This window comes from Mandrillus leucophaeus, unplaced genomic scaffold (genome assembly GCF_000951045.1).
Source record: "Mandrillus leucophaeus isolate KB7577 unplaced genomic scaffold, Mleu.le_1.0 Scaffold392, whole genome shotgun sequence".
Lineage (NCBI taxonomy): Eukaryota > Metazoa > Chordata > Mammalia > Primates > Cercopithecidae > Mandrillus > Mandrillus leucophaeus.
In genome coordinates, this window is record NW_012104165.1 from 1,906,429 (window position 1) to 1,914,731 (window position 8,303).

Sequence of the window (8,303 nt, forward strand, 5' to 3'; positions counted from 1 at the left end):
TGGTGAAACCCTGTCTCTACTAAATATTCAAAAATTAGCCGGGCGTGGTGGCAGGCGCCTGTAATCCCAGCTACTCAGAAGGCTGAGGCAGTAGAATCGCTTGAACCCGGGAGGCAGAGTTTGCAGTGACCCGAGATCGTGCCACTGCGCTCCAACCTGGCAACAAGAGCGAAGCTTCGTTCCAAAAAAAAAATTTTTTTTGGATGATTGGATGATTTCCTAAAAAATAAATAAATAAAATTTTAAAATATATATGTTCTCTTACACGCTTTGTTTTTTCCTCCCGCGTGTAAGGTCCGAGTCTTCTCAGACAGGAAACAACATTCCGCTAGGTTTATCCCCGCCGCCTCAGGTCTCTTCTCAGCTGGGTTCAGCCTTAGCCCATGCTGCAGAAATGTTTAAAGTTGAACATATAGAGAGGAAAATAATGGAAAGTGATGCGGAAATATAAACAGCAGCTACATATAAATCTCAACGCTGCTTAAAATATGTGTAAATGGTTCTAGGACTGCTCTGCACTATTGTGAAAAGTTCGTTCAGAAGTAAAGGGTAGGGAGGGTGAAGAGGAGCCGAGCGCCAAACGGCGGAGAGAGGGAAAAGGTGGGGTGCTGTGAAGTGGAGGAAGAAAAACACGAAAGGGAGAGAGAGAGAAGGCAAGGAAAAACATCTTTAAGATGGTTCGGATTTGGATGGACGGGATCGTAGAGTGAATCTAAGCGCCACATTTCTCCGTCGCTTCCTCTGGCCGTGAGGGAAGGGAGGTGTCCCTAGGGAGGTTGGCTCGACCAGGAAGGAAACCTGGTTAGTTTTGCCCAGGCTGTCACGGCTTCACGAGCGCCTCTCCGCTATTTCCGTCGCTCAACAGACCGGCTGAGCTCTTTGGAGTGATGTTGGCTTTTGGTTTGCGCTTCAGGAACCGCTGGTACTGTAGCTTCTGAGGGAGTTGCAGGGATTTCCCGACTTCCTGAGTGCCTGTGTTGAGAGTTAGAAGTGGGAGCTGCCGGCAAAAGCTTGCATGACAGTGGAAACACCTAATTTTACTAGTTTTTGCTTGAAATGCAAAAGATGAGAAAGAAAGTTTCCGTTTGTTTGTTCCACATGTATCTCCTAAAATAAAGCCAATCGAAAGCCAACTTCACCCTAAAGAAACTCTTCCTGGCGTTTGCAACGAGCTCCTTTACTCCTCACGTCCAGCTCTTGGCTCAGGACTCTGCAGAGCTGCACAGCGGCTGCAGCAGGGGGAAGTCGCGGTACAACCGGTGTTAACTAAGTGTGCAGCCACCGTCTTCTTAGTCCTATTACAGGTGCAGAGGCAATATAAGTGAACCCTTCACAAGTCGAGTGGGCTGAGCTCAGATTGAGTTTAGCGATGACTTGTGACCCCCTGGCAGATGGTGGACCGTTACAGCGTTTAGAAAGTGAGTAAAAGAAAGGATGCATACAGAAGCCGACACGCTTGCTTGGCTCCTGCAGATGGAGAGAGGTCGCTTTTCTGCCTTCTGGGTGTTTAGTGACTTATTTTTTTTCCCCTTTGTTGGCATGAAATAAAGCTGAAAATAAAAGCAGATTTTCTTTTAACAAGTTAGTATTAACATACTTGCAGAGTATTTCCCTGTGGATTTCTGCCTAGTACTGTAATGCCAGAATCCGAAACTCTAAAAAGAGCTCTAATCTGGAGATATGGGTTGTTCCCTAGCTTAGAAGGAGATTATTTCCGGAGAGTAAGTACAATGAGGTAGAAAAGGATCCGTTGGGCTTGGGAGAATAAACGTTCATTACTTTTATGTATGAAAAACAACAAAATGAGCTTTCTCCTATAGTGATCTTGGTTCCTGGAGTTCAGAGTGTTTGCATCTCAGACCAGAAACTTCCTCAGAGGACCCAGAGAAGTACTTTTTACTTCCACCAAATTTTAGCTGAGGTGACTATCTTTTCATCATTTGCCCTGTGTTTGTAGTTAAATAGTCTAAGTTTCAAACTATGTGAGTCTCTAATGGAAAAAGTGACCACCAGCACATCAAATCGTCAACCACCGGCCGTGTAATCGTTTAGTGAAAGCTTGTAGGGCTTCTGCAACCTAGTTAGAGGGAGTTAGAAGAAGAAACAGAAAAGGACTTGAGGCTTTTAGCTTCTGATCTGAAATCAGACTTGGGCCGCACAGTTCTCTGGTTCCTGATGATTTCATTTACAACTAGAAATCGGCTGCATGGCCAGGAATACTACTTGCTTCCCTCGTGCGTGGTCCATGTTAGTAACTGGTGGACTGCTTAGAAAATATAAGTGGATAATCCTAAGCAGCAAATAGATTCAAAGGAATAAACACGAGTCACCTCTGTGTATGAGAGAGAAATGTCAACACAATTCACCTTGAGAGAGAAAATTTTAAAGTTGGGGAATATCATGGACCGCTTCTTACTGGTGTTCGGGGAAGAAAAGAAAGCGTGGAGGTACTGGGGATTGAACCCAGGACCTCGTGCATGCTAAGCACGCGCTCTACCACTGAGCTATACCCCCTCCGTAAGTCTTTTTTTTCAGAGAATATTTTCATGGCTATTACTGTCTGAGTCTGGGCTCTGTCTTGGCAATCTTTATGTTTCCAATTCTACTCTTAATTTCCTACAAGAAGCGTTTCCTGTCTTAGGGCCCGCTACACCAAAAGAAAGGCAGCTTAATAGTACAAATAAAGGCACTGTTCCTGATTTGTGGTCAGCCCAAGATCAACTCACCCCAAGGTGGTCTCCCCATCGCGTTAGATTTCCTGGAGCACACTTCCATTCAGTTATTTGAGTGTGTCCTGGCATACAACATTCTCTTGCAAATTTTCTGATTATAATATTCTGTATTCTTTTGACTCTTGGAAGCATGTTAGTCTCACATAGTCATACAAATAGACGCAAATTAAAACTGCATTGTGAAACAATAACATTACCCCATTGAAATAACTGATTTAAGAAGACACTTTACACAGTTCGTTGTTTAATTGTAAGCACAAAAAGAAGAGGAAAGAAATCTTAAACTCTGTGTATGAGGGTTATTTTTTGCAGAGCTAAAGCTGTAGGAATTCTGAGATTTTGTGTGAATTTTAGGATTGGGAAAATGAGTGTGTGAGAGTGTGTGTGTTGTTGGAAACAGGCTGTCACTGTAAGAAAAAGAAGGTAAAGAATAGTCCTGTTGGTGTTGATGGGAATTGGAGGCATTAGTATGAAATTATACATAGCTGGGCGCAGTGGCTCGCGCTAGTAATCTCAACACTTCAGGAGGCTGAGACGTGTGGATCACTTCTTTCAGGTCAGAAATCGAGAACAGCCTGGCCAACATGGCAAAACCCCGTATCTACTAAAAATACAAAACTTTGCCGGGTGTGGGGGCCGCGCCTGTAGTTCCAGCTATTCGGGAGGCTGAGGCAGGATAATCGCTTGAATTCGGGAGGAGGACGTTGCAGCGAGCCAAGATCGCGCCACTGCACTCAGCCTGGGCGACTGAGTGAGACTGTCTCAAGAAAAAAAAGAAAAAAAAAAAAGTACATTTTCCCTACAGATCTGTCTGCTAACTGGGCCTGGAAGAAATACCTGAGAAACAATGAGCAAGATAACTCTATATTTTGATTTTCAAATACCATTCTCTACTAAAAGGAACCAGAGATACTAATCGAAAATAGCTACTATTGTCAACTACACTGATTCCAGGACTGTGCCAGAAAAACTACAAGATGAACCTAAGATATCTTGCTGTGCCAGAATGATGGGGATGATTTAAAAGAATACAGAAGCGCAGGGGTAGCTCGCGCCTGTAATCCCAGCACTTTGGGAGACCGAGGCGGGCAGATCACCAGAGGTTAGGAGTTCCAGAACCACCTGGCCAACATGGTGAAGCTCCGTCTCTATTAAAAATGCAAAAACTGGCCTGGCGTGGTGGTGCATGCCTCTAATCCCAGCTACTTGGGAAGCAGAGATAGGAGAATCGCTTGAACCCAGAGGCAGAGGTTGCAGTGAGCCGAGATCGCACCACTGCGCTCCAGCCTGGACAAGAGGGCAAGACCTGTCTCAATAAATAAATAAAAATAAAGTCCATGAGAAAAATAATAGTGTGTGTATGTATTTAGGCGTAAAGAGAGGAGAATCATTGTGGCAAAATATCGGGAATTGCTAAATCTGAGTAACGTGTGTATGGTAGTTCTTTGTATTAGTTTTGCAACTTTTCTGTAGGTTTGAAATAATTTCAAACCAAAAAGCTTTTTTTTAATTATCCCTTCTCAAATTTCTTTTCCCTCTTCCTTCAAGGACTGCACTCTTCTATCAAGAGTTAACGTAGGTGGGTACTAAAACAGAAGGGTCAGTACCGCCTCCGGGGATTTAGGTGCAGGCGAGGAGGTGAGAAAGTGGAATTCCCAGCTATTAGAAATGAAGACCCAGGAGCGTGGGTCGCTGCCAGTCCTTACCCTCGCCAGCGCCTGGGCCAGCACCGTGGTCTCGAAACCTAGCATGGATTTCGTTTTGCGGACGCTATTGCTCCAGTTCTGACAGTCAAGAAACGACGGATGGAGAAAACGAGGACCGCCTGCGAAAAGAGCTCGAGAGGGAAGCAGGGACGCGGTGGGATGCGCAACCTACGGCGGCGGCGGCAAAGGCGGAGGAGAAGCGAAGTGGGCGAGCGCCCGAGGCTGTCAGAGGATCTGGGTGGGCCGGGAGGCGGAGTGCAGCCCGGAAGCCCATCTCCGCTGCGTTTCCTCGGTGTCGGCGATAAGCGAGAGGGCTCATTCCCTGTAGAAGTGAACTGATAACACTTTCCCGCAAGATCTCTCCGTTTTGCTTAAGGCAGTCGCGGCATTGAGAATGCCTCGCAGCTCCTTTACTGACTGGGACACTGGGGATCACGGGTACTCTTGAGTTTTGGTACAAGTGGGTGGTATTGGTGGCTTCCGAGGAAACGACAGAGAAGCCGCCTATTTCCAATCCCTACTGTTCGCGAGGGAAGAGTGTTGAACCAGGAAGAGAGACCCTCCTGCTTAAGCCCCTTTGTTGTAGGTAGGAAGAGTGTTCTTTGCTTTTGTTTTTGTTTTAGCTTGTCAAGCTTGGAATACAAGTCATGGAAAACAAGAAAGGTAGGGCAGTCCCAGTATATTTTAAACTTAAGAGGGTTTTCAGAAGGAGTACTACCTTGTTTTTATGGAATTCAGGGTGTCCAGATTTCAACCTACCCAGCAGAGGGAAGCTCTATGAGTCTAATATCTTGGCTTTCTTCTACATCAGCAAGCCTCTGAAATTCGGGTTCCTTTCTGGACAATATCACCTACACTTTTGCAGTGTGCTCCTATATTACTTACATCCAACTCGTGGAAGCATGAACAGTGGGAAAAGCCAAGGTTACCACATAAAAGAAGATCCTTACATGAGACAAGTGGAAATAAAGCAGCAGCTGAGGTGTGTGTGTAGAGGAAGAGACAAACGTGAAAATGTAGAAAGTGGATAGAGAATTTTTTCCAAGGAGGAAGAGGAATGGTCTACTCACAACAAGGAACTCTCTACTTACTGTTGCGAAGATACTTTTATTACATTTCATGCATACACTGGATTTTAACAACCAGAATATTGGTAGAATTGGTGGGGGCTGAAGAGACAGCAGTACTCCCAACCCTGAGGGTTAGTCCCCACCCTGAAGGTGGAGAGAAAATGATTACTCTCTGTCATAGGGCTTAGAATCGTCCAAGCTTGGGTTTCAAATTGAAGGATCCAAAGAGCTTGAGAAAGCTCCAGGTATTTCAGCTCAAAAGAGTCTCCTGGTTCAAAAGAGTCTCCTGGTTCAAAAGAATTCCTGTGAGTTCTTCCAGAGGAAAATCAGTCTGTTGTGTGTGACCTGAAAAGTTACCTAAAATATTCAAAAGGTCAAAGAAATGGTAAATGAAACCCCAGCCCTGACATAAGATGAATACAATACTCACTGGCTTTCCTAGGTTTGAGTTTTTGATTGAGAATAGATAGGGAACCCCAGGACCAACTCTTCCTCCTCAGCAGGTACCTGACCCTGGGACCTTCTGAAACTTCTAGAGCAGTGCTTCGCAAACTTTAGCATCAGAGTCGCTTGAGGGCTTATTCAAACACAGGAGGCTGAGCCCCATACTCAGCAGTTCTGATTCAACAGACCTAAGGTTGGGCCTGAAATTTATTATTCTGCTTGCAGCACCCAAATCCCCCACCCCTTGCTCTCCTGTGCAGTGTCCACTGTGGCTAACATGCCACTGTTTGCCTGGAGAAAACCAATGGATATCAGGAAATTAAAGAAGAAAAAGTATGAAACAAAAAGAAAATACATGGCATGTGTGTATTACCTTCCTCCAAAAACTGTATCTCAAAACAAACATATGATTGGTCTGGAGGCACACACACGGCCAGACCTCAGCTAAGCAGGTTTCACCAGACGGTATCCCTCCTGGATGCCGGTTATAGATATTTTCACTGGACAAAAGAAGCAAGTAAGGTCATATCAGCCTCATAGAGTGTATCTATCATGCCAGCCTGATAGGCTGGTGGACTAGGAACAAAGGTCATACTCTCTTGCCTCTCAAAGACACTTTAATTCAACAGGAAATACGTGCAGAGAGAACAGCAGTTTTGAAATCATACATCACTGGAAACCCTAAAAGTTATCATGGGTGTATAGGATTTCTTGGGAGTTCCTTCTCCAAAAAAAGCAGATGTAATCAGATGGATTGAGAAAGAACATGAAATGTTTATCTGGTTTTTCCCACGGCAGGAAGTGCTGAACACACCTGCGATCTACTTACCTTTTAGTCTACATGTATTTTCCACTGTGACAGAAAATCTTTTCCTAGTTTTTTATATGGGGCCTCCGTTTGCTGTTACCAGAAGTTCCCAGGCAATATTTTATTGTAACGAGAAAAACGGAGTGACTGAGGAAATACAGGAATACAAATTAGTCTTATGGAATATCAGTACGGAATGTTGATCCGTATTGGTTTCTGCTCTTCGCACGTTGAAGGCCTCTAATTCCCCTACAGTCTTCGTTCGATTGTCCAGCGTCCTGCCACTCCAATCTCAAGCGGCTGGAGAGCCACAGCAGACCTTGTCTCAGTACCGGATCACACTGGTGGCTGCGCTCTCTGCTCATGTCAACAAGGAGAGACCGGTGGAGAAATCAGTGGACAGAGGCTTTCGCTCTGTTCTTTAACCCAGAAAACAAAAATAACTTAAAAAAAAAAAAATAGATGCCTGCAGAGCGCTTTTCTTCCTTCTTCTCCTTTGTCTTGGCGTCTCTTTAATCATAGTACAAAATGGGAGGGAACGCGAGCCGCCTGTGAATGTGCACGCTTTTGTTTGGTTTCCAGAGACCCTGTTGCGATTCCGTTCTTCTTTCCCCCTCATTTCTTGTTTGTCTTCCTTCTGCTGTCGCAATCGCCTTAGGTGATGTCGAGGCTCACGGCATAGCCAGTGGAGATAGTTCGAAGCTGCGTATTGAGCTACATTTTTACTGTCTATTTGTGCAGAAATAGGATAGAAAAATGTGAGAAGGCAGAAATTTGCTGCTTGAGAACTGCCAGAGCAAAACCATCACTTGGAGGTGTCGGGGATCGAACCCGAGGCCTCATACATGCAAAGCATGCGCTCTACCACTGAGCTACACCCCCTTGCTTAGAGGGCTGTTTGTAATAATTTCCAGGAGGTAACTTTCATTTCCTGAGACTCTCCGTGAGCATGCTAATAGTAGTGGTCAGTATTATGGAGTGTGGAGAGCCGAGCAGGAGATACTTGGTACTAATGGGGGATACAGATTCTTTAGAATACTATGTAGGACTTGAAATGAAAAACAAAAGATTAGAAAAGTGTCAGGTAATAACTACAAGAAGTTTCCATTGTGGCTTCAAGACATTGAGTTCTTCGGGTCTCCTACTATTATGCTTGGCAAGAATCAAGTTCTGGTTTTCGTTTCTTTTGATTTCTTCCAGATACCATACGAAGCCACTGAAATTCAGCCTTTTCCTGCCTAAAACGGTTCATAATTGTTGTTTGCTCAATAGGAATATTAAAGGTAAAATTTGGTGGAGGAAAGCCACAATCAGAAGAAAACCTGAGAGCGAGGCACTCAGCATGTTTTCATAAGGGTCCCTAGCTGGTGTGGCGTCTTACGCCTGTACTCACAGGTACTCCAGAGGCTGAGGCGGGAGGATGGCTTGAGCTCAGGAGTTGGTGGTTTTAGGGAGCTATGATTGCGCCACTGCCCTCCAGCCTGGGCAACAGAGAGAGAAGGCGAGGCCAGGCAAGGCGAGGCGAGGCCAGGCGAGGCGGGGC

At 45.1% G+C, this 8,303-nt stretch overlaps 2 non-coding genes across 2 annotated transcripts; both read right to left on the bottom strand.

Annotated features, from left to right (window-relative positions):
* Positions 1 to 2,442: 2,442 nt before the first annotated feature.
* Positions 2,443 to 2,514, bottom strand: TRNAA-AGC. The gene has a single exon. It is a non-coding gene; the product is annotated as a tRNA-Ala (tRNA).
* Positions 2,515 to 7,570: 5,056 nt separating this feature from the next.
* TRNAA-UGC lies at positions 7,571 to 7,642 on the bottom strand. Its single transcript has one exon. It is a non-coding gene; the product is annotated as a tRNA-Ala (tRNA).
* Positions 7,643 to 8,303: the final 661 nt, after the last annotated feature.